Raw genomic sequence first — 26657 nt, 5'->3', positions numbered from 1 at the left:
TTTCCGCGAAAACGTGCCCCCCGATCACACATTTATTTATTATTATTATTTATTATATATATATATACATATATATATATATATATATATATATATATATATATATATATATATATATACATATATATATATATATATATATGTATATATATATATATATATATATATATATATATATATATATTTATATATTGCGTTCACCTTCTCTGGCTTCTTTCGATGCGTTAGCGTAGACACGCTCAAGTTATTTCATGGTGTTATTCACTGGGTTATATATTCCAGGAAAAGAAAGAAAGTGTCCCACTGCAGTCCCCTCAAATGCTACACTTTACATAAGCACCTGCATACCTGTCGATACACCTAGAACGTAGGGGCTGGGTAAAACTGGCAAATTTGTCGTTCGGTGCACAAAACCCGCACGTATCTCTTTCGCAACGTCCTAATATCGAAGCACTTCATCTACATATGGTCCACTTATGAAGATTTTTTTTTCCTCTGCAGGAAGAACACTGAACTTTATGCGCTTCCAGCATTGTAAGCTGCGGTGAATGCGTCAGGCCCCAACATCTAGTCGTTCACACCACGCGCAGTTCGATCGCTGAATCGATGAAGCGTGCCTCGAACAAAAGGCGACGGAAAATAGCCAGCTCGCTGCGTCCATATTCTATTTGCTGCCTTGCTCCCAACATAGGAACGTAGCGAGCTCTGGCGTGTTTGTAGGCCATCTGTTATACATCGAGATGGGCCTCATAAACCGCGCTTTGCGGCACAGGAGAAATGACCGAATCTAAGCATTGTTTACCTCCGCCTTTACCGGTCAATGCGTATTTTCATACACATTATTATTTTCCACCGTTCATTTACAGTAAGAAAACGTTGAAGTAAAACGTAAATCGTATCAATAATTGCCACATAATGGTCAAATTTAGGATTTATAGGCGCTCAGTGATTCATTTTCTTTCTTACAGCTACTAACCGTGTTCGTTCGTGCATCGCCAACAGCAGTGTATTATTGATAGACTTCCAGCTTACAAAAATGTGTAACAAACAAAATAAAATTTGGCTGGGGCAAAAAGAAAACTAACATACGACCATGAAGCTGCAAGAACTTCAAGAAACACTGTGTTGCGCCATGAGATATATCTTTTAGTCCTGGGAACGTCCAGAAATACACATTAATTGTGTTTTTCACCTCAGTCAACCAACCCTTACGTTCGCTTTTTCACTCGTGGTTGTTCTGATGCTGCTTAAGTAATGTTATACGTTGTTGTGCGAAGGGAAATAAATTAGAATTTTTCAGCATGAGGGATGCACGCCAAAATTAATGCAGGTTTTGTTGACGGATTAATGAGGTTTAACGTTATACGGCAGAATGCAAGGCCGGTGAGCCCCAATTAAAAACATTATTGCTATTATAAATGTCGTAGTGGTCGGCTGATGTTCCTTATAGCGCTATAAAAGCGCGGTACACGAACGTTTTATCATTGCAGCACCATAACAATTCGGTAGCCGCTGCCACGGTTCGCAGCTGCAACCTCATATTCAGTTGCAGATTGTCATAGCCTCCGTGACAACTTCAGCATGCCTAACCGTTGGACCATACAATTTCCTACAATAATTAGTAGAGGGAACTATGGCGCTGCAATTGTTCAGCCACCATGGTAATGATTGGAAATATAGGTATTTGCCTTATCCTCATGCTTGTCGACTCAAACGTTCTTGTGGCTTTGTTTATTGTGCTTTTTATGCCTTCATTGTCGTTAATTTTAGAGCAATCTATACTTTTTGACATGCAGAAGACGCTGCGAACACGCAAAATTCCTACTAAATGCAACGGTTCAGCTTCTCAAGGTCGCCACATCGAAACGCGCCGAGCGTCTGAAGGCGCTAGTTTGCCCACGATAAATTCATAGGGGCGCTTTATGACACTTGTCGATTCATACGTCCATGGCTTAGTGGCATCAATGTCGGGCTTCTGTGCTAGATGCTCTTTGTTCGAATCCTGCCATTGGAAAACTTTATTGATGCTTGTTTAAATATTTATTGCACATTTGTTGAAAATGACAAGTTTATAGAATCACGAAGCTGTTTCAAGCCAGAAGGACGAAATATAGGCAAATCCATGTACCTCCCATAATTCCATGAAAAAAGGAAAAAGATAAGGCGGCAATGCTATTGAAACCAAGCCTCATGGAGACCTGGGGTCGTATTGTGTAAGAGTCCGCCTAGTAGACTCCATTTCGGCCGCTGCTGATTGGCTGCAGGGGCCGCTCGTCTCCTCCTCGCTCGTGCAGCTGCATCCATTCAGCAGCGGCCGAAATAGAATTTAAACGAAGTGGACTCATGCAGAATACCCTCCCCCCCCCCCCCCACTTCTGGCTCAACATGCGATCGGACGCCAAAGTGCATGGTTGGTTTTAGTGTTCCCGCTCTGCAGGCAGAGCCGCGACAGGGCAGCAGAAGAAGCGCTCATCGAATGAACAAATTTGGAGGACCCTTAAGCTTCACCTTTAAGAGTGGAATGTGATACCATTCAAAGATCCCCGACTGCTGCTCAGGCTGGCTTCCCGGCAAATGCAGTGTATGTAACTGTAATGTTTACTGGGAAACGCTCGCGGCGAACGCTACACACAAGGGTGAGCTTTCTCACAGAAATGCAGCCTCTTGCATGGACCGCGATGCGGCGGAGGTGAGCGCCATCTGGAAGTGTTTCAAGGAAACGGGAGCGCCGCTTCGTGGCCTCTTAGATATTTACTCGCCGGCGTGCGCAAATGACGGACGCCGTATCCGGTCTATGCATTCTATAAACGCTGGAAAAAAGGCTTGTTTGAGTTGTCGCGTAACAGAATTACGTTTTCTCGTATATTCAAATTACAATCCGAGATTTATCATATCTGCGGGTTGTGTGTAAGTCCTTGTTTACGATTTTGCTGCGTATTTTAGCTTGAAAAATTCAATAATTTCAGTAAGTACTTTGCATCACATATGGAAGGTCTGAGTTCGCGTGGTTCGAAAATCTTTTTATTGGAACGCCGAATTTCCTCGACACGGGCTCCTGTACGCTTCGCGTGAAAGATTGGATGCGGCTTAGCTCAGCTAACCGTGGATATGCAAAGCGAAAGCTTGCTTTAGCCTGGTTAAGTTTTGGTTTCACTTGGTTATCCTTTGATTTAGCTGTAATTATTATACTTAGGTATACAATCATCGTTAAGCCAGGCATGACGGTTGTGCCTAGGTCGGTGGCGAGACATGACTGTGATTAGGCTTGGGTAGGCACGGGTCGTTCGACGGTGCGACGACTGTTGTGCCACAGGGAAAGCGCAAGTGCTAGACGTACAAAGAGACGCATCGAACATGCGTAGCGTCGAAGCAAAAACAGGGAGCGAACGCGGTCGCTACATTGATCTCGACAGCGCGACGCCTGTTACATTCCGCACCCTGTTCAGTGAAGCCGTTCGCCGCGCGATATCCGCGGGATGGTCAGACGTCGCTTGGCGACGACGGCTCAAAGCCTTCCGTTCCCGCGCAACGCTCAGAGAAGACAGCCCGGCTTCAATCTCATCCATACACTCTAAGAACAGTTTACACCCTTTGGCTTGCCCCTTCTGCCACACAAAAATAATCGTAATCTGCCTTGATGCGTTTCCTTTCTTTATCGCTGCAAGCCCGGAACTTTCCAGTGACGAACGGCACGCGCGTTATCAGAAGAGGCCCTCCAAAGGGTGTAAACTGTTCTATGCTGATAACGCGCGTGCCGTTCGTTACTGGAAAGTTCCGGGCTCGCAGCGATAAAGAAAGGAAACGCATCAAGGCAGATGACGATTATTTTTGTGTGGCAGAAGGGGCAAGCCAAAGCGTGTAAACTGTTCTTAGAGTGTAGCCAAGCTCGCACGGAGTAGGCGAGCGCGGCGAGTCACGTGGTCAGGCGGCGGCTCGGATGCAGAGAGCGTATGCGCCAAACCGGCGGCGGTTGCAGCGAAGTGCGGCGTAGCGAGTCACGAGATACGTTGCCAAGGCTACGGCGCAGCTGCGGTCAAATGAAGGTCAAATTCGCGGCGACGGCGAAACTCGGCTCCACGAGGTTAGCACAGCTTTCACTTTAAAATTACTGGCATAGCTACTGGGAACCAAATGACTCAGCAAATCTCAATTCTTGCTCCGTGATCTTTACGCAAAAGGTCACGTGTTGGGCAACCACTATGGCTCCACGGAGTTTCGGTTGCCAGCGGCCGTGGCTTGTTAAGGTTGGTTGCGTGGCGTAATGCTTTCTATTTATTAAAGTGAAAGCCTTAGATTTCTATGTATCAAGGCTGCGTTGTAAGGTACAGAAAATATCACATGACCCAAGGAAGGCCAGAAGCGAACTAAAGCACGCCCAGCCATGTATAAGATATCTTTAATGATTAGTAAAGCTAACAAGGCAGTACAGGAGCATACATGAAACATACAGGAATCTAACAAAAGACAAACGCAAAATTGATTCGATTTAAATTATCACAAGGAAATCAAATATTTGATTTGATCAAAAACATGACATATCACGTGGCGCAGTTCGCGAACTGTAGTGCGACCTAAATCAATTCCACATTTATTCAGATCATTAAGAAGTTTAGGCAAAATATACGATAGTGTACCCATAGAATAGCTAGCACGGGAAGTGCTATCTGCAACCCATTAAAACTGGGTGCCCGGTGCGGTACCAAACTTATCTTCTTCAATGAACACAGCGGACCTGCAAATATCTCTACGTGTATGTGAGGCATGCTGTTCCTTTAATTGCTTCATTATTGTCATTACGATAGTGCACCGGATAACTGAAAGCAGCCGTTTATTATGCAGAGGCTGCCTAGTTGAGCGGATGGCATTACATTTAGGTATGTAATATAGTATAAGCCTAACTTGTTTTTCTCATAAATCAATCTCGAGAATAATTTCTTTCGTTTACACCCCTGAAAAATATGAAGCACGTCTGCCGATGATTATGAAGCACCCTGTTCAATTCTCAACACCTGGGGTTTTTTAACGTGCACATAAACGGAAGCAAACAGGTATTTTTCCTTTTAGTTCCCATCGAATTCCGCGACTTGGTTTGAACCTGTGAGCTCGAGTTGAGCAGCGCAATGCCATATCCACTGTTTAACCACTAATTAGGCTACCACGTCACTTTTTTTGTTGTTGTTAAGCGTGGACTGGACAAGAAATTTTACGCGGCATATATAATGGCTACCTAAAGCTATTTTAGGCGCCAGAGGTCCAACCGCAATAAAGAACCCGTACCAATTAATGCGCATTCTCTTACGCGAGGAAGACAGAAACGTGAATGGAATGTTGTACTTAAGCTTTTTTTTTCTTTTTCTATATGAATACTTACCGTAAATATGAGTACAGGGCAGCGGATGGGGCAGATATGTTTTATTTGTTTGAAGCGGCAAGCAGGACATATACATTTGTTTCTCCGCCTACGTTTGGCAAAACATACTGATGGAAAACTATATGCGCAGAAATACAAAGGATATATACATGCTGCTTGAAGAACAAGAAAAATGTTTGTTCTCCAAAGGGAAACGTTCAATAACATAGTAGGATGAAAGCCGACACTGCGGCCGCAATGCACGCGCAATCACCCAGCGGGAAAAAAAGAAATGTCTAGAATGAAATAAAGAACATAAATAAAGGCATCTATTCCTAAGGCACAAATACATGTCATATCTAATTATAAACACCGCTTGAGCGTACACGAAGTAGTACGAGTTACCCTTCCGAGAAGCGTCGCCAGCAGTTTAGAACGGCGCGACCTCGATGCGGCCCAATCCACTTCGATCGCAACGCCGCTACAGTATTTTTCGTCGTCGAGCGCCTCGCTGCAATGCATGCGGTGCCCCAGCCGCTCGGTCCACTCAACCGTATTCTAGTACACTCTAACTGAGGATGCCGTGGCCGCCGGCAACGCCGTGCATGCGCAGGCCCTCACCCTTCCACTCCTCCTCCGCTTTCCGCTTCATGATACGATTGTAGCTTTCTCCTACACTTTCCCCCTCATGCGAAATTTCCTCTCCAGCTTCTTTCATATTTCGCTGTGCTCGTTCGCTCGATTAGGAGGTAAGGTTGCCAGTTTGGGCTATCAATAGCCAAATTGGGCTACTTTTTATGCGGGTTCGCGTCGAAAATTCTGAGTTGGCTACATGGCTATATTTGAGCTATTTTCGTCTTAAGGAGGTCCGAGTCCTGAGGACACGTCGACACTAACAAAATTTGGGAACGCTGGTTTACGAAAACCGAAAGCTCATTTCTGCTAGGAAGATATCTAGGCAATCTCGAAGGCTGTGTCTATAGACAATGTCGGCGAAGGGAGGATGGCCTTAAGTCATGGTTGCCATGTTTTTACGTCATTCCAGCGCTAAGCTCTCTTTGTTTTGGTTTCGGTGCCATCTGCTGCGGGTTCACGCGTGGTTCAGTAAGAAAAACGGTGGGGCTGACAGCTGTCGAGTACGTGTGTCGTACCAGCTGGTATACAGCAAACTGTTATGTAGACTTACACAGCAGCTCAAGTTTTCGCACGCACGTCGTGGCGAGTAATTTTTGCCCGTGGTCCATCAATGTATACCAAGGGTCCCCGAAGCCCGAATTCTCCTCTGGTATCACCAAGCATCACCAAGCATAAGGAATGCAAAAAAAAAACCGTGCCGAAAATCCAATGCTCCCCCCGCTGTCTGAAATTGATTTGTGTCTATTCGCGATCACTCTTTTGAATGCACCCGTCGAACGCGTGTTTTGTCTGAATTTGTCTGCTTGTACCCTTACTGCATCTACGTTGGCCTGTTTCTTCTTAACCAATTTTACTCTCTCTTCAAATTGAGGTGAATCCTAGCCCTCACTAATCTATCATCACTTCACTTTACCCTACCTAAGAATTCTACATCCTCCACTATGCTGGGATTGGCAGAAATTATGAAATCAATTTCATTTCTTGTTTCATCATTACGGCTTTTCCAGGTCCACCTTATGTTGCTACGCTTCCTGAAGAAGGTGTTCATTATTGGTAGCTTATTGCATTCTGCGAATTGTACCAGCACCTTTCCTTTAGCGTTCCTAGAATCGATGTCGTAGTACCCATTGCTTGTTTACCAGCCTTCTTTTCCCCACTTTTCCATTGAAGTCACCCATTACTAGAGTATACTGAGTTTGCACTTTGGTCAACGTTAATTACACGGCATCATCAAGGCGTTCTTTTTTTTTTCAATATCGTCGCCGGTGGCGGATGATCTTCGGCATTTATATAAATAGCAACCGCGCCTCAATAGGTTGCTGATTTTAGTTTTCCAGATATGCGCTTAAAGACTGACCCCGGGCTGAGCCAGTGTATGGTGGAGCTGCGGCGACATGTATCGTCCTGGTTACGGCGAACGGGAAGGTCGTCGGAATCGCCACTGCGTTGCGGCGAGGTAGTCGACAATATCACGAGGCCGTTCACCTATGCTATGTGTGCGGCGCATTGACGGCGAACCCGCGCAGTCCCAAGTGGCGGTATGGGCGTCGGCGGTAGACGGGGCCCATTTCTCAGGAGTGATACCAGGCAGAAGTGGTGGTGGTCCGCGCCCCACGTCTGCCTTCCTCGGGGCATTCCGCAGGATGACACGGGGAGGTACTGGTGGCGGTGTGGCTGGTGGTGGGGGGACTTGACGGTGGGCCACGGCTGCGTAGCTCATTGTTTGAGGCTGAGGCTGCGACGATTTCAGGACTCCTAGCGACTGCTGAATTCCTTTCCAGATGACTTCACCAATCGATGATGTGATCACTTCAGGCTGCTGTTGTTCAACCACTTCTTTTTAAACTCCATGGAGAATATAGGAGGTGGCCTTGCCATTCCAACTACACTTGAGTCTTGTGATGTAATAGAAGAATATAGCTTTGTCACAAGAAAGTAGGAAACCTTATGCATCAAGAAGGGCACAAATGTTTTCGCTGTTTTGTATCGCCCTCCTATCAGTTCCATTACTGATTTTTTAACATTTCTGATCGTATTTTGTCACATGCAAGTGCTTTGAGTTACAAGCTTACTGTTGGTGGGAAGCTTAATATAGATGTATCGTGACGTTCATAACAGCGCAACAAAAGACACTGACAGACGGACGATAAAAATTACAACATGGCTCAATATAGATGTCTTGAAGAGCTCAGTTACAAGTAATGGATTTTTATCAGTGCATGAGTGCAATTCTTTCAAAAATGTCATTACTATGCTTACACGTGTTACTGAATCAAGAATGTCATTGTTGGATATGTCTGTTACTCATTACATAACAGAAAAAAAATTCAGGGGTGCTGTTGTGATACAAGCAATCACTTGTTTATATTTATTTTCCTAAATATGCGCACCAGCCAGTGTGCGTGAAAGCGGAAAAATTCACGTGCCGCCCAATGACACTTTCAACATTGGAGCACTTTGGGCACCGTATCAAGCAATCAAATTGGAATAATATTTTGGCCAATGAAGGAAATATCTCACATAATATCTTCATAAACGCATTTGAAGAAGTTTACTTTGAATCGTTTCCTCTTAAGAGATATCACAGACCAAACAAATCGCGGAAACCATGGATAACAAATTGATAACAAGCTACCTTAAATGAGAGATGAACCATAAAACTAAACTACCAGAAGTTTGTCACAACACGTAAAGCGGACTTATGGACAAAATACAAGACTCTTAGAAATCAGTTGAATAAAGAAAAAGAAAGGGCGAAATGGACTACTACTACCAGATGTTTGATTCGCTGGTCCAGAGCGGTGTAATGCTACGTGGAAAAATACTAAATGATGTACGGAACAAAGGAGCCACTCCCAATAAAATGGAAAATATGGGAATAGATAGAAAAACATGAAATGGAATAAAACTTGCACAACAATTTAATGATTTCGTTGTGAAAACAGGGAAGCACAGAATGAAATTCTATTCTATTTTAGCACAGAATTTCTATCAGCACAGAAAGAAATCATATTACGCAATATCGAAAAAACACTTTGAACACTATCATTATATTTGGATTTCAATCAGAAGTTTGATCGCGTAAGTCGTTAAATAAATTAGAATGCTATGGATTTAGAGTGATCCCGCTCAAACTTTAGTCGTGTCTGAGCACGCTATCTCAGTACGTTGAAATAAATGGCTTTAAATGGCGTACACAAGCAACTGAAACCTTGGTGACATAAGGTAGCATTCTAGGATCTGTATTCTTTTTATGCTACATGAATTACTTAATCAGCATTGACGAAGATTGTAAATTTATCATCTATGCTGATAGATTGCACAATGTTTTTGCTGGAAAAAAATTTAGGTACTCTCGAGGCGCTTGCAGCTTCGAGATCGGTCTACTAAAAACAATTAAACGCTAAATGAAACAAAAACAAAAAGTGTCCTTTTTGAGCCCTTGGCACATTCTAGAGTTAGCTAAACATAATACGCTAGGCCCATGCTCAATTTCTGTGACGAAATCAATTAAGGCGCTTGGAGTAATTTTCAGTGAACATGTATCCAGGACTGAGCATATAGATTACATTACCCTAAAGCTGAGGTGAGCGTGGTCGCTTGTTTAAATCGAAGTCGACGTGTTTTGCCTCTTGCCATGAAGCGCCATATTTATCAAACTCTCTTCCATCTCCACTTGAATTACTGTGCTTTAATACGGGGAAACACTACATTAACTAATTTGAATAAGCTAAAAGTACTTCCGAAAATAATAATTAGGGCAATAGAGGAGATATCATGCCTTTTACACAGCAGACAACGTTTTTCTAAGCATAAAATTGTTACGGCGAACGACATATACAAATGCAGATTGCTACAATCCTACATTAGTGCTATTCGCGGGAAGTTCGACACATTTCTGACACTTGCAAACCTTGAACATACCCGAAGTATTTACTTCCATCCCCGTGCGAAGCTCCGTGCAAAATCAACCCCTTGTAAAACTCCGTTATCCCGCACTATTTATTGAACGCAAAGGCTTAGCCACACATTACCAAGCACTGTTAACGCATATGAGCAGTAAGACGTTTAAATCGACACACTAAAACACCACCAATGTAACTAGATTGTTTCTGCTACTGCACATTATTTAGATTGTACTCCTTTGTACCACCGTTTTTCAGTAAGCATAGAACTACGATGCCATTTGTCGTTCTGCTGCTTTGTTATGTACGAATATGATGCTCTAGGTAATAATATTATTTTTCGTATAAGTGAACATTAAGTATAGGTCTCTCGCTTGTGTATTTACCCTGTAACCTCAATTACTCGCTTTTTCCTTCTATAATTAATCGCTTTTGCTTGTATATTTATCCTCTCATTGCTTACATGGTGGATAGTGCTTAGTCAAGCTGCAGTATTTGGAGCTTTCTCGCCGTCTCCCCCTGCCTCCCCCCTCCCCCTCCCCCCCCCCACTTTTTCTTTGACCTATGTTTTTGTTTGGTGAAAAACAAACACACACTGATTGACTGACTGGTGCAACCCGGGGCTGCGACGCTGGGGAACCTTCTAAGGAGTTCCTCGCGCACGACTGCTTTTGTAGTCTCCCTAAGATCATTAGAGCAGAGCGCTTGAGCTTCGGAGCAGTCTGACGACGAGCGTCGATGTTATTGTCTAGTTCGCATTTACTGCGTCTTCTCAATGATTGTGGCCTCTGTGAGAGATTCTGCTACGATGTTCGGTAGGTTGAGCATCAGGCCGGCTAAGAGCCCTTGTTTTACACCACACATACGGAAACGAACTTTCTTTTCTTCGGACATTGCGAGTACGGGGTGGCTGAACAAGCTAGTCATCTCCTCGGTGAAGATCACGGTGTTTGCGTTGGGTAGCTGCATGAGGGATTCTAAGGGAACTTGGGCTCGCTGTTTCATTCATTTTAAATAGCGCCAAAGAAAAAAAAACAGGGACAAGGAAGAGCACAGGGGTAGCCAATGAATGACCCGTACCACGCCGTTCTAAGCTCGCTCTTCGCGCATGACGCTCGTAAAGGTCTGCAGCAAACTGCTTCGAAACAGGTCCCACGTTGTTAAGATGGTTTCTCGATTATTGATTCATGTCCTGGCAGCGCCTTCCAATGAGAAAAGTGATATGGCGCAGCTTGTCATTGTTGCAGTTGTTAAATGGAGCAACCGTTTCATACATCTACAGCCATCTTTCCGAGTCTTCAAATGTTGAACGGTGGAACGTCGGTGGCTCCCTAAGGTGCTGCAGCACCATCTGTGTAGGCGGCACTGGGGCGGTCATTGCTGTTGCTGTCATGACCGTGCACTTTCCGGTATATTGAGGAAGAAGTCCAAACTCCGGGGACTGGTCGCGTACGCCGAGGCTAACTCGATGGTCCGAGGGTTGCAATGTGGGCTTGTTGGTAAGGCATCTTCAAGGGCCAAACTTATACTTCGTACTTATACACTCAGCCAACATGAGTCACAGCCACGTGAACAGATTAACAATCAGAGGGATACATTTTGTGTCACGTTGTAATGACGGTGAAAAACACAGTAGGAGAACTGTTATTCACGAAACTAACTTGTTATTGGCCTAATCAGAGCCCACAAAAGCGGTTTACACTCAAAGCACGTAATAGTCGTAGATCTGATCTTAGGGTCAAGCTCGTCGGCTTTTATATATCTCGCGTCGAATGCTCCAGCGCAATCGCTGGTGCCCGCGTGCCTCCTAAAAAGTACTGCACAATTCGTGCGGCTCATAGAATCGGATTACACAACGTTCGGTGACGAAAGAGAACGGAGAGAACTATCAATAACATTCGAGAAACTTCCGATACATGCAAGTGCGTCCTAGGTCGAGCGATAACACATTTGTTAGCCGGTGAAAAGCGATGACTGGAGAAAAGTAAACAAGTGCACGTGTCAATATTTACGTTCAGTCATAAGCGGGCATGCCTGAAAAGCGACAATTAGCAACTATTCGTTAATTGGTGAGAAATATTAAGCTCGCGCACTTCATTCTTGCTTTAATGAGCGATCTGAACAATATCCTTCATTTACAGACCGAATCGCAAAATGTTTCTAATAAGAAGGCGGCGCCCAGCATCTGCCTGCAGCATTTTCCTCAGTAATTACAGAACGCCCCGGTCGCAGCTATCACGACATCGTACGTGATCTCGGCGCCAGCTCGCTCCCCCTTTTAAAGCTTTCTTCCTTGCGGCGTTTCTGCTAACGTAGCATGTACATATAGAAGCTCTTTTGCAAGATAGTGTTTCTATAGCACGCGAAAGTGTCCCTGACTAAACCTTGTGGCGTCCGTAACCTGGCGTGTCGTCTGGGCCCCCAACCTTCTCCTTACTATTTTTCTAGCCCAGTTGCGAAATTGCAACTCACAGTGATTTTGTAAGCATTTGTCCCGCTGAGAGCATGTATCCCGTTAGGTTGCGCACAGTAGAGAAAAAAAATCATCTGCGTGCAAACCACCCGAAGGAGCGAAATTCACCCTCCACTCTACGTCTCCCCTATTATGGCTCCTACTTTCAATTTCTCTTACAGCGACGCTGTATATGGCAGGGTTCTGAAAAACATTGCGTGCGTCTGTCGAGTCATGTAGATCGAGAATTCCTCCCCATGAGTGGGCCGATAACGAAAATAGTACAATAGCGGGCTGACCCGCGGCGGAGGTGAAGCAGGTTTTAAGCACTCTGTCAATTTTCAAAAATATGTCTTATATCTTAGATCCAAATGCAACTTGTTGCGGTTGAGAACAGGTACTACACTTTGACCTGCGCCGGTCATTTCTACGTTGGCATCGCCATCTCTTTGTCGGCGTTCCAAGCGCTTGAGTATCTCCTTTCCATTCATTCCGTTCTCCCGTGTAGTGGTCCTGCAAGCATGCTACCCGCCAGGACTGTAAGGTGGAAAGAATTGCGAACCGTCCATGTGACCCCGATCCCGCAAACTTGGAACCTTTCCCTGGAGCAACAGCCAGTTTTCTTAGGGAGTTTGGGGGGTACCAATTTAGTGCGGCCTGTGTTGTGCATGACCGCTTGTGCTTTTAGAGTGACCTCACAACCATTACTACACTGCAGGACATCCACCAACGCACGGTCGCCTTGGCTACGGTGAAGCACTGTGTATCCTCGGAGCGCGGGGAAGTGCATATATGATCTACGTGCCGAGATTCGCTAGTAAAAGGGGTCGTGCCGCGTTTTGCAACAATACATGGGCATGTATACCACCCTGGGCCTCATCATCTTCCGAGGCTCAACATCGTGGAGGAACGACTAGTCGCGCTTCGCCTTCCATCTATGTGCATACGGTGTATGAGGCACCGCAATGGACAGTTCGCCATTAAAGGGCCCACATACACAGCTTCGCTGGTCATCCACTTTCACAGAGTGAAATGGCACTGATTTTTTTTCGTTTCTATCCAATATGCTTGGAATCTCTTTGAGTTCCTATTTGCTGCGAGTGGTGTGCACACCCTTTGTGAAGAGGTGCAATGAACTTTCAAGAAATATAGAGAAAGAAGTGTTGAACGGCAAACAAGAATGCAAAAGAAAAATTCACCGACGATTACGATACTCCCTAATGCAAAATTTGAACGCAGCTGTCTCTATACGTGTTTTCATTTCGTGATATATTGGCTGGTGCGGGCAGTCTGTCTCGTGTGGCACGTTGCAAACGGAGCGAAGTGGGGCGCGACTGTCTCGGCAATCTGGAGATAGCGAGAGCCAGCGCGTGGGTGACGCGTGGGCGCGATTCACTGCCGCCGCCACCAACAGACCTCCCAGACGAGCGCGCTACTGTCGCGCCATCTCGTCACCATCGTCGTCGCACTACACTTTCCTCCTCACCCTTCCGCCATACCCTCCTCCTGCGTTTTCCTCTGTGCTGCTTTCATCTCCCGCTGCGCTACACGTTCGCTTTCATCGTTCGCTGTGCTCGTACGCTCGCTTATGCCGACGCCGACGCTCGCCGCAGGTTCGGGCGCCTGAGAGCTCAGCTCTAAAATTCGATGCGTGAATGTGGAGCGTGCCCTTTCCGCGTTCGATGTGCCGACTTGAAACCGCATTCTAACAGGCTGCTCGATTGTAAGCGCGGCATTACATTTAGCTAGACCGGTTTCATTGGATCAATTATTCTGTGGAACCCTTTGCCGACAACTTTATGTGGCCCTCGAATATGCTCCCTGACCATAAGAAGAAAATATGGACGCTCTGCGTATATGGGAAAAGTTGTTGGCTGTATACATCTTAGCCGTGGGTGTACTGTCACTATCTTCGTTCATAACTATTCTTTTTCTTGCTGTGATCGAGTGTTCCATTGGAAGAATCGCTTGCTCTAATCTATTATTCATATATGTACGTAGGTACGGGCGGAGCACTTTTTGTCATCACGAACATTTACTTTATAAAAACATGGCGCCAGTGCTAACTTTCTGCCTGCGCACTGTCTTCACGCAAGCAGCGCCCTACATATACGTACGGCGACTGAACAAATGGTCCCTTGTACACAAGTTTAGAGATGCGAGGGCCGGGAAAAAATCAAGAAAGATTGAAATAACGATACGCTTATTTTGTTTCTTCGCTTTCTTTTTTCATCACAGAGAAAGTGGTAATAATTCATTAAAATTTTGACAAACAGTAATGCTTGCCATTCTTTCCTGTACAGCATACAATTCTAAAAGCGACAGCAACGACAAGAAAACGTCGGTATACTTGCCACGTATGCCGACGTAATCGACGTAAACTATACTATATACTATACTATATATACTATATACTACATACTATACCGACGTAAACTATAATACACTTTGACTGGAGTTTCAAATTTTCACACACGTGGCAATTTTCGTTTAGAAAAGACGAAGAAAAAAACTGGATGCTTTCAGTTTCGTCTTCAAAACGCAGTGTAGCCTTCAAACGTAGCGAAATGCAGGGCGTCCTCTAGGTTTTGGTCCAGGATTGGCCTTTGGGACTCCTCGTCAACATTGTGGCAAGGCCCTTTGCACTAATCAGCCGCTGACAAAGATAGCTTCTAGACTGCTGCAGTTACATTCGCAATCTGCCACTTGCGAATACAACTGGTCTTTGTTTGTAAATGTTCATTGCAAGATTCGCAACAGACTCAGAAGTGAACGTGTTCGAAAGCCCGGCTATGTATAATTAAATTGTAATGCGGAAGCAGTCGCAATCGATTCTAATAGGAGTGTACCCAGAGAGAGTAACTCGGGCATTCAGTGACCTTTTTCTCCGTTATCAGATCAGCAATCTTTCGTAGAAGAGAACAGGGCGTTCGTTTCATCGTTTTCGCGTTCTCCATGTAATTATCGCGCGCATTTAAGGACAATTATTTTTATTCATCGCTGCAATAAAAACTATAATACACTTTGACTGGAGTTTCAATTTTTCACACACTTGGGAATTTTCGTTTGAAAAAGACGAAGAAGAAAATCTGGTTTTTCTCTCTCTCACCTTTCCTGAAATTTTGCATCCCTATACATAAGGTATCACAGCAAAGGTTATCGAAATGTCTGCGCTGCGCAAACAAACAGTGGAAGAGTTTGCCACAGCAGCGACATGGTGACCCTCTACTCCCGTATACACAGTAAAAACCGTTTCTGCAAGAATCTTTGTTCTCTGCTTTGTCCGAAAGTACGCTCGCTAACCTACGCTCTTTCAGCATTTCCTCTTGGCTAGCCTAGTGCATTCATGATTTCAATGGCCACGCACGCTCTACACGTTCAGCCTATGGGTGTTGGAGCTTCAATGCCCACCGCAGAAGTTCCACTGAGCGCAAAACCCAAAAGTGAGTTTATGCGAGTCAACAGAGAACGGCGGCTGGTGGGCCGAGACGCTTGAAAGGTTAAGGTGAACGTAGCGAAAATGAGTGGGTGAAACGGGAAAACTCGATCGAAAACTTTCATTCCGGCCCACTTCTATTTGCCTATGCAAGCGGTTCCCGTTTGCTTTCACGGCCGTTCTCTGCTGAAAAGCATCCGAATAGGGTCGGAATTCATTTAAACGCAAATCGCCTTCCCCGACTTGCCTATTTGTAGATTGGTCTCTGGCCTAAAATTACCACAGAAGAACGAGCAAAACATACGAGGTGCGCTTCACGGTAGAACTTATAAACAAGAAAGACGCGCTTCTAATGGCATCTTGGTGCCTCTTGTTGAAAAAAAAAAAGGCTAATAATTCGTCCAACATAAATGGGAATGGCTGCGCCGGTGGGTTACTGGACCGTGAACAAGAGCTATATCAAAACGAGTCATTTAATATGTGCTATAAAACCGGTGTGCAGTTGCGAATGGGAAAAGGCGTTACCGAGTGACTGGCACCTATTAATGAGACTATAGTCCACTATAGAGCCATCGCTTGCCATTTTGTGTGTCCTCATGCGTGTCAATATGGAAAAGTAGGCTTTTAAAGAGCCTGTATACATTAAAGTTTCTCAGTGGGCGCCCCATCCATCCTATCACCGATTTCGTTCGCACTCGCTTTTAGTTTCCATGTACACCCGTGAGCAAAAGTATACGGAGCACAGGATCGCCGAAGAAACAGAATTTCTAATTATTTAGCACGCATAAAGCGAAACTGACGAGTGCACTAGAAAATTCGTAATGCCAAGTTTGGACTGCAATCTTTACTTTCAAGTTGCATTCCCACACAAAGGCGAAAAGTAGTTTTATCGCGGTGTCCCTGGTCCGTATACTTTTGCTCACGGGTGCACGTGCTTTCTCTCTTTCTCTCTCTCTCTCTCTTTCTCTGTCGCGGTCGCAGCGGAATTTTTATGTATCATTTTATCGCGTAAACTGGAACTGCTATTTTTTTACCATGCGTACGTCACAGTCAGGAAAGCTATTCGAGGCGTGCGCCACAGCCCTCTGTTGTGGGGTCACCTGGGGCCAGTCAAGCTGCTTTCTCTGCAGCTTTCTCCCCCTTGTTTTTTCTGCCACAACCATGTACCTCCTTGCTTGTGGAAACAAATAAAATAATATATATATACAACTTAGTTTCTTGCTGCGTATAACCACCATCAGTGGAATGCGTCGTTGCTTTGATATAGTTACAAATGCACTTATTACCTACTTTCTAAAGAGTAAAAAACGTATTTTCAGATTACAAATAGCTGAGAAGAAATTATAGGTAAATCAGGGCCAATTTCTAGCTGAGTAGAAAAAATCTTATATTTTTAACCTACCACGTAACAATGTAGCCAACACATCGTGCACACCTGCTCCGAGAGAGAGAGAGAGAGAGAGTTGATATCTTAGCCACCACTAGCGATGCTTAGCGTATACGAATCAGCATGAATGCGCTAAAGTCTTGGTTTGGTATCGCTGTCTCAACTGGCCGCATACACACAGCCATGGAGCACATGGTAACCGGGCAAAAGCAACACGTGATTCGCGGAAACGGTGTTTGTCAATACAGATCACCCCCTTTTGAGTAGTAACCGCAACGTACTTCCTATTCATCTCTCTTCGCTGTATGCACTATACCTTAGCTCTGGCTTCCGAGAGACGGCGCGCAAACAATTAAAAATTGTGACAAAAACTAGCACTTGGCTTCCCATAGCACAGCGTTCAGCATCACTACCTTCTCGATAGCTTCGTTGAGCAGCGGCGTAAAGTGACTTCCTTGGACCGATCAACCTCCACCACTGATGAGGCTAGAGGGGCTTTGGATTACAAAAAAGTTAATGGTGATCGATCAGGCTCGACGGATACGAGAAATGCCAGATCAAAGGGCTCTGAAATGTTTCGGGTTAGCTGTGATTTTTTAACAAGCACCGAAGACGATGCGATGTATTTGGTTTTTCTTACTGTAAGGGCAAGCATTGCAACGTAACTTATAGATGCGTGTGTTCCCCTTTTGGAAAAATAACTGAAGTGCAAAACATGTGACCGGAAGGGAGACGAGATGTACGAGACGGGCGCTACAAGTGTAACCGTGAATGCTTGATTGAAAATGAAGCCCGTTTCATGGGTTTCGACAGTTAAGCTGGCTCATCACTCGCATATGCTTGGTTCTATGCTTTCTGTAGCAATTGTGCGTTGTACACGGTAGTCCCATGCTGCCGAATTATCAGGTTACATGGCGAAATAGTGCATGTATTTTCTGAATTTCCTGCTGCTCCATTCGGGGAATCATTTCTGCATGCGGGCTGTGTCCTAGAGTGGCAAAAAACAATATCGAGTGAATGTTCACAATTTTTAGCAGCGCCCATCCCGTCTGTCTCATCTGTCTTCTAGTACTGTTTCACGCTTGAATCTTTTCCAAATATGTTTTATCGACTGTACTAGAAGAATATCTTCCTAAACTTACTTGTTTCATTATTACGCGAAGAAATAAACGAGGACAGTAGCTAGTGTTCGTTTAGGTCCCTCGCATTGTCCATTTTATTTTGTGCTATTTGCCTCTCCCGAAAAGCCCTATAGGTGCACTCAAAGCTCTGCACCGCACATACAAGGCTCACCAGACAGCACAGACTTCATTGTCTGTGCCCTTCACTGCAACTCAGACCTCCGGCCGGACTGCATCGACGAGAAGTGTCTCTTCTGTGTCGGTTGTAGCTGGGAGTTGCCTTCACGAAAGCTTACTCAGCACTAATTGGAATGGCTGATAACACTGCATGTGATGTTTACAGACGCAAGGAGAGCATTGACCACTTATTGTGCCACTGTCCTCAATTTCAAGCACAAAGACAATCTTTGCCCAACACACTGAGGAAATGAAAAGATCGTCCTCTGAGGGAACAGACAGTACTTGAGCACGGTGCCCACCATTTATCGGCTCACAAGGCAGCGAAGGCACTTTTGTACTTTCTGAGACCGTTTGGTTTGCACGAGTGGCTTGTGACTCAAGTACAGTCCGTGCACGTCTCTTCACCCTCTTTCTCTCTCCCTTCTCTCTCTTACCCTTCTCCCTTCCCCCAGCGTAGGCTAGGAAACCAGACTCTTGACTGGTTAAAATTCCTGCCTTCCTTATAACCCATTTTCCCTCTGTACGCGATTGTTAGTGCATGAAGTCCCCTTGTACTTAATGCAACGTTTCTCGCGGCAAATTTTATAAAATGTGCGATGTAATCTGCATCCGCCTACTTTAAGCTCGCTGTAGGACCGAGGCTTCTTCCAGGATAGAGCGTCTCTATTCTACACGTCCACCGAGTCAACCCTATGCTTGCAAATTTTCTGATGGTCTCACTCCCTCTAATTCTCTGTGTATCATGTAACAATTGACTACAATGCGTTTCTGTGCCTTCATTTCACGAACTTCGTCACATGCAGTTCAGTCGTATCACGCGGCAAGCCATGCATACCGCACGAGACAAGACAGTGTGTGTCGTTAATGTTAATTCCGCCGAGCTTGAATCACAGCTGTTGAAAGCGACCTATATAAACATCGGCATTATATTTCCGTATTGATAAGGTCCTGTGCAATATATACGCCGAAAGCCCGTGTGGTGTCACTTGTCTCTCACTCGTTCTGCAATGCTATCGGCCTACGACGACTTGTGGCAACGCCTGGGCAAGATCGGGAGTGAATGCTCTCGCACTCAAACTTTTTTTTCTTGCTGCGTGCTAATACTTAAAAAATACACCAATATTTAAATCAGGATGGTGTATTTACTGCGTGGCTTGGCTAGACAACGTACTCAAATTCCAACTACTATCTCGGGCTATCTCGTTCATCAAGTAGGTTTTGCAAAACGTACAACCAAGCGTTGCAATTTCGCACTGAATCCTACGAGCGTATATGAGACTGCGAAATTTGTTCTTCATCATCCATAAAAATTGTTGACAGAATCGGACGAACATTCTCGTCCTTTACATTTAATATGTCCAAAATTGGTGCCGGATTGATATTCAAGTTTGCCGAGCGTGTCTCGAAGAGCCATGTTTCAATTTTAAGAAGGATTCGTGCAAGCCCCTAATGAGAAAGGACCAACAGAAACGCATATTACATCAATAATTCCTAAGTTTAGATGTATTATGCATTGTCCACTAACCCCCCCTCCCCCCTCAACACCGCGTAAAAGCAATGCGTGCGTAATTTTTATTGAAGCTCGGAAGCGCATCTCGTTATGACTCCGCATCCGGCTGGATATTTTTGTCTGCGTCCGAGTTTTTCGATGACGCTACATTGTCCAGCACAGAAGTCGCGTACAAAACGAAACAGCAAGCGGGTTCTTGCAATTGTGATGAAGGGTGAGGAATGTAATTCGTCGCGCCGCCAGTGCGGGTCAGTTTCCCGCCATAACTCACGCTGGGGCTGCAATTTAGAAGACGCGTGAATTAATTACACACTAGGTTCGCGGCGGTTGAGAAACCTCGTCGCCAAGAGGAACCAAAGCCAGCGGCCGAGGGCGCAAAACCGCGCATCCTCAACGCGATTCGCGTCGCTATGGGTGGCCTGGGTTTCGAAAGCATCCACTGAGGGAGAGCCCAGAGCCTGTTTCGCGAGATCAAGGGAAAGGGGGGGGGGGGAGGGGGTGAACGAAAGCGAGTGGAGCATGGAACACGACATTGCCAGGAATGCTTTGCAAGCTCGTTCAACATGTTTCCCCGAGGCGTCACTTGGCCTGCTCCCAGCATCTTTTTCGTTTCCACCGCGACACTGTCGCGCATCAGGCGAGCGCGAGAACATCGCCGGGAGGGCGCTTCGATGTGCTCGCCTCCCTTATACTCACGTCGTTCCTTGCTTCAGCTGCTGTCTTGTTATTATTTTTTTTGTCTCTTGTTTTCCTCGTCGTAAATGCTTTGGCGGCCAAACGCGGCGCGCCCGGGCATCGCCTGAAATTCAATTACGTCGCTGTCTTTGGTCTCGGCCGTTTAAATCGCACGCCCTTAGAAGGCCTAAAATTTTCACCGTTCAGAATAAGCCTATTTGCAGCTCGCTATGATGCGGCAAAAAAGTGTCCCGCCGCGTCCGTGCTCTTTGTGTGTGGCGTGTATCTGCGCACGTCTCTGTGGAGAGGCGGGCTTTCGGCGCCCTGTCATAGTCGAAGGCGTCGATGCTTGGACTGGGAAAAGCCGTCAGCGCCAGAGTCGTTAAAGCTAACGCGCAGATGGTTCTCGTGCTGGTGAGGGAAGCACTTTGCTTGTGCGGCGGCAAATAGCGGCGATTCATTACGCAACGCAAATTTAGTGCGCTTGCTTTGAAATGAGAACGAACTACTTCTTCATGCTAGCATTGTCGCCTATAGTCAGTCTCGTGGAGACCGATAACGGAAGTGCGGAAAGTGCGAAAGTCATTACAGCGCATCAAAGAGGGCCGATATTGCAGTTCTGTGCCGATTGAGTCAGTCAGAACAGGATAATATGCGTCCATTACAATTGCAGGAACGCCCAGGCCCGCGCATACACGGCAGAGTGACAAAACGAAATAGCGCCGGAAATGAATTCAGCATCTATGTGTCCTTGTTACTACAACTAATGATAGAATGATATAAAAGAGCGCTCCCGAATAGCAACAATTTAGGCGATGATTTGCCGTAATCCGCGGTAGAAAACGCAATTGAAGCTTTAAAGTCTAAGTGGATCTCGCAGTTTCGCTGCGTCCTTCTCTCAGTGAAGAGACATCGAGCCGGTTGCAGTCGCACATACATCGCGAAAAATATCAGCAATTCGCAAAGTGCATTGTAGTGCGCAAAATATAACAGATCTGTTACCTCAAAATTCGTATCTGTAATGGCAACTTTATTGAGTTTGGTGAAGAAGCAGCGTAATTCGGCTGGCTCTCAGCAGTTTTTTCTGTCTATATTGTTGCCGGCGACGTATTCCTGAGAAAGGAGGAGTAAGAATGAACCTATTAGCTGTAGAAAACGGCCTAGCCATCGAGAGAAAACCTACGAGTAATTTTTCACACGGTTGAGCATTTCACTCATGCATTCGTTTTCCAGATTGACAAGTATATAAAAAAACCTACGTACCATCAAGCTTGTCAACGAACCCGTTGTCTATGTTTTGCTTTTCTTTATTTCTATTTGTTGTTTTTTTCTTTTTCAAGTAACGCACAAATAGCGATCACATTTGCCACTACTCCGGCGGCGACAAGTGGGGATCCATGCAACCGGCTCCAGTGCAGGATAGTGCGTGTGAAAGCAAAAGTTGCCGCGCTGCTCCCTCCTCTTCCGCGCAACGTGAAGGCGACAGGGAGTCGAGGACGGTACGATGGGCTTCAGCAACGCTGGATGGCGCAGGGGAGACCAGGAGGTTAGCGCCATCAAACACAGCCAAAGCCAATGGACGCCGAAGACGAAATGGCGGTTTCGAAAGGAGAGAGGGGGGAGGGGAGGTGCGTGCGTGCGCACTCGAAGGTATCCGAGATGGGAGCAGGCTGGCGGCGGGGGCGTCTCGTACACTCGAACGCTCCACTGCGGTTGACAGTGGCATCAATCTGTCATTTCAAAGTAGGCTCGCCCCCGAGCCCCTCCTTATCCGATCTCTGTCTGCGTTTCCTTCGACCGCCTAGATTGTCCCGTCATCTGGGCCCATCTTCGCTTTTAGCAGTTTCATTCTTCTCTTCGCTCTTCTTTTTGCAGAAAGCACGGATAGGCTCATTTTAAAGGGCATATGCGCTCACACATTTGTTTCCCGTACAGACGGCGCATCGTGTTCGATATTTTGAATCTAAAAACAAAGCGCGCACTGTGGTTGAACGCATCACTGATCGTCATAGCGTTGACAATTTGGGCTCTAGAAATTTGGGCACTAGAAATTGACCCAGCGACGGTTAGGCTCTTCTTTCAAAGAACGACGAGTGCGTAGTCGGGAGCTTAGTAAATGCGGAAAGTATTAGCACCAAACTGGACAGTGTCATGAGTGCGTTCTTGAGAGTAAATTGCGTTCGATGCTTAATAGGCACACAGTTCCCACCAACCAATATATATCGAACCTTGGCTATGTGGGAGCGGTCTGGTGGGTGGAATGAGAATGACTTATTTTTCTTTTGCCACGATTTAAAAATGGGCAAAAAGAAAAGAAAGGCTTTTTCCCCTTGCGCTTTCTGTAATCCTCATTCTTTTTCCTTTTATTAGATTCCCTGTAGTTAAACCCCTATTTAAAGGGCCATTTGAGTAGACCAAATTGCTTGCTACATGTTTTACATCCTCCTCCTCTGGTCATGGTCACCCATCATGCGCCTCTTCGTTCCCTCTTCCTTTCCCTCTTCCTTTCCCTCTTCCCCTTTCCTCAGGGCAGAGTAGCTGGCTAGATGAATTCACCTCAGGCCAACCTCTTTGTATTTCGTATAATTAAACTTTTCTCTCTTTTCTAAAGGCCCCTGAAATTGTTTGCACGTGGCGTTGCACATTTTCACAGCAGAATAATTACTGTAAGACTAGCGCGGTGAACAAGTTAACTGAAACAGACGACACTGAATGGAATACGGGTCCTAAAATCTGAAGGGGCAAAAGGGAATTAGAGGATGTAAAAAAAAAGAGCCAAATGTTCAGTCCATTATCCCCAAGGGCACAGCAGCATTAAAGAAGCCTCGTTCTCTAGAAACACGAAAAACAACAAAATGGTTCTTTTCCTGAACTGCTGCGCTGCGGGTAAAGATTAGAGTGACATTAAACTCTTGAGAGTGTGACATGACATCATTCAGTTTATGTTCTTTTTACTGAACACCGTAAAAGGGTTCCGGCTGCCAGAAAAAGCTCCTAGCGGTACAACCTGTGGGCGGGATTGCGGCCTCCCGCCAATCATTTTGTAGTGTTTCGGACAGATCTAGGCCAAAATTCCGTCGTATCAGACAAGGTGGCTACAAAGCGAAACTTAAGACGAACAGTGATGGACCAATAAACCCTGCACCGCGTCTCATGTTGCCTGTGACTAGTAGTCGGCGAAACAGTGAGAATTTTACTTCGCTTGTTGCAACGTTGGCTGTCGCTGTCACTATTATACACGTTGTGACAAAGTGCATGCAACTTTCAGTTTCAGGGATTATCTCAGTGGATTATTCTTCTGCATCAAGCATTATATGAATTCTCTACTCGACAGGTGAATACGTAAGGCCCTCTATAAGATGTTTCCCATAAAGCGTCTTCTTCATGGGCATGGAAAAGTCCTTGCACAGTGCCAACTACGCCTGCTGACGCAGGAACATACAGCCGACAACACCTACTTCTATCACATGATATATACACTTGACAACAACAGAAATCCACAATATTGTCGCCATAGTAAGCACAGACCACATTGTTCATTTTCTACATTTCGTATATATCAATACCGAGTTGACGCAAGCAAGCAATCACGCACAATCTAGGCCAAAGTAGGTGCGTACACAAACACTCACATGCAGATAAATATGAAGACGCAAAGTCGGGTCGCTCCTCCTGGTAAATAAACAGCGCAAATTAAACATAAGCATGTCAAATGGGCTATACATGGCAGCTAATTAATGACGCGCGGACATCGATGACGACTAGAACACAACAGGTGGCTGTAGTCAGTATGCGATCATGCTTTATCCTTGAGACTTCATTTATGAAGGAACTGGTAGTTATCGATAGCGAAGGGTATCGCTGGCTTCAACACAAGTCTGAAATACCACCAATGCTTGCTTTTGTAATGGTCCTCAGTGTCACTGGAGTCAATTTTATATTCTTTTAAGCTAAGATTTCGGCGGTCACTATATTAACGATTTTGAGCAACGAATTTCTACCCATGCAGATTGGCCGCCTTTGTGGACAAAAAAACTTCACCACTACCTCAGCATGACTGAGAAAGCATCTGCGGTCTGCACTCACCGCCACTCTCTGTCATCTTCTACATCGGCATGCGTGCTACTTCAATGTCCTCTGTTTATTGAAGGCGCAAGTAAAGGCCGTCTTTTTTTCATCGGTTCAGGCTCCGTGTCACCTGAATCTGACGTTTTTTTCTTTTTTTTTAATAACGCTGAAGCTTATTTTGGCAACCGTAGCGGCCTTTGCTGACAGGGGCTGCGGCCGCCGCTTTCTTGCCGAATAGCTCGTCCACACGACATAAAAAGAAATTCGTGTCTCACGGCAGGATTGAACCCCGGCCTTCGAAAATAGGTAGCCGTTGGTCTAGCCATTAGGCAGAGTGTTTTCGTACCAATGCAATATGTAGCTCTCTCAGATGACTGGCGCGTACATCACGTCGCACGTAGCACATCTGAGAATGTGTGTGCAGATATATTGGGCTGCATGACTCGGAAAATAACGGGCAAAGCAATAGTCGATGTTAACATAGTCTTTTACGTTGTTTTTCCCTCTCCACAGCACTCACCTCATCATTCTTCCCTCGGTAGACATCAAACATCACTTTCACCCTAGTGACGTCACTACGTCTTCGTCCTACAGTGTGCATATGCATGAACTACTCTTGATATTTCGGCTTAGCCTGCAAAAACATAAAAACTGCGTGTTGTAACCTGTACGGTGCGTAAACACAAAATTGCATAAATAGAGAAAGACATAATTTTAATGACAGAAAGCTGGAGTGGTTGGACTGAGTCAAGTGCCTTTATCCTGTTACTCCACGCTCCAAGAGATTGCACATTACATAGGAAGACAATCAATTTGCCAAATGTATGCATCGCATTGATTTTTATGGCACTTATTTAACCGTTCTACGAACGCTTGGCCTAACAGATTCTAACATGCGCGTTGCGTATGCATTGTTTATTTATATCTCGCAGCTTAGTTCATGGTGAGATCTACAATAAGCAAAATAAGTGAAGACAGTGAACGCGCATTTTGCCAATGCAAACATTTTGCCTCTGCGTTTTGATATTGGAGCAACGCTGCTGCCTTGCTAGTTCATGTAATTCACGTATAACAGGCATCCTTAGCAGTAGATCATGGGAGCGTCATTTTGATTTTTTCTTAGATGGGTAAACATGAATATAAAAATAAATGATGGAGCAACTAAAGACGTGGTGAATACGTGTACGCACGTGCACAGCTCCACACAGTGAAAGACACTCGCACAGTCCTGTCATCCTGAAAAGCCCACCAGTGCCTTCACTGCCTTATGGGCCTACGAGTACACGGCTACCAACTATACGTTTTGCTGGTTAACAACCCTGCCTTCTCTCTTCCTTTTTAGAGTACAGTTATTTGGCGACCATACCTTGGTTGAGCATCGGTGTCCCACGGCGTAACCACGCGAGCACCCTGTTGCCACTGCTCGCACGTTGGGCCTCGTATTCTTCCACAGCTGGATCACCGCCGTCTATTTCATGCCATTGCTCGCGCGTTCTTCGTCGTCGTCTTCCACAGCTAGATCATCGCCGTTCCTCAGCGGAACCGCGTGAACGAGCTCTTGCCACTGCTTGCGCGTTCGTCCTCATATTCTTCTTAATCCTTCCCCCTGCGCAGGGTAGCCAACCGGAACTACCTCTGGTTAACCTCCCTGCCTTTCTCTGCATTATTTTCTCTCTCTCTCTCTCTCTCTCCAAAGCTGGATCGCGGCCGTCTATCTCGTGCCATTGCTTGCGCGTTCTTCGTCGTCGTCTTCTACAGCTAGATCATTGCCGCCCCTAGGGGTAACCACACGAACGCGCTCGTGCCACTGCTCGCGCGTTCATCGTCGTATTCTTCCACAGCTGGATCGTCGCCGTCCCTAGGCGTAACCGCGTGAACGCGCTCGTGCCACTGCTCGCGCGTTCGTCCTCATATTCTTCCACAGCTGGATCATCGTC

General features: G+C 45.6%; 1 long non-coding RNA gene and 1 other non-coding gene across 2 annotated transcripts in view; both read right to left on the bottom strand.

Moving 5' to 3' along the window:
* Positions 1-26209, bottom strand: part of LOC139054547 (uncharacterized) — a 34775-nt gene extending 8566 nt beyond the window's left edge. Inside the window, exons 1-2 of the long non-coding RNA XR_011511312.1 lie at positions 26087-26209; positions 25241-25354 (exon numbers count right to left, since the gene is read on the bottom strand). This is a non-coding gene — a long non-coding RNA (uncharacterized lncRNA). The remainder of the gene's footprint in view (positions 1-25240; positions 25355-26086) is intronic.
* Positions 12600-12782, bottom strand: LOC135910274 (U2 spliceosomal RNA). Its single transcript, XR_010566985.1, has one exon. It is a non-coding gene; the product is annotated as a U2 spliceosomal RNA (small nuclear RNA).
* Positions 26210-26657: the final 448 nt, after the last annotated feature.

The sequence above is a fragment of the Dermacentor albipictus genome, chromosome 1 (genome assembly GCF_038994185.2).
Source record: "Dermacentor albipictus isolate Rhodes 1998 colony chromosome 1, USDA_Dalb.pri_finalv2, whole genome shotgun sequence".
Classification (NCBI taxonomy): Eukaryota; Metazoa; Arthropoda; class Arachnida; order Ixodida; family Ixodidae; genus Dermacentor; species Dermacentor albipictus.
The sequence above is the reverse complement of the archived record's forward strand: the minus strand, read 5'-3'. Positions and strand labels throughout refer to the sequence as shown.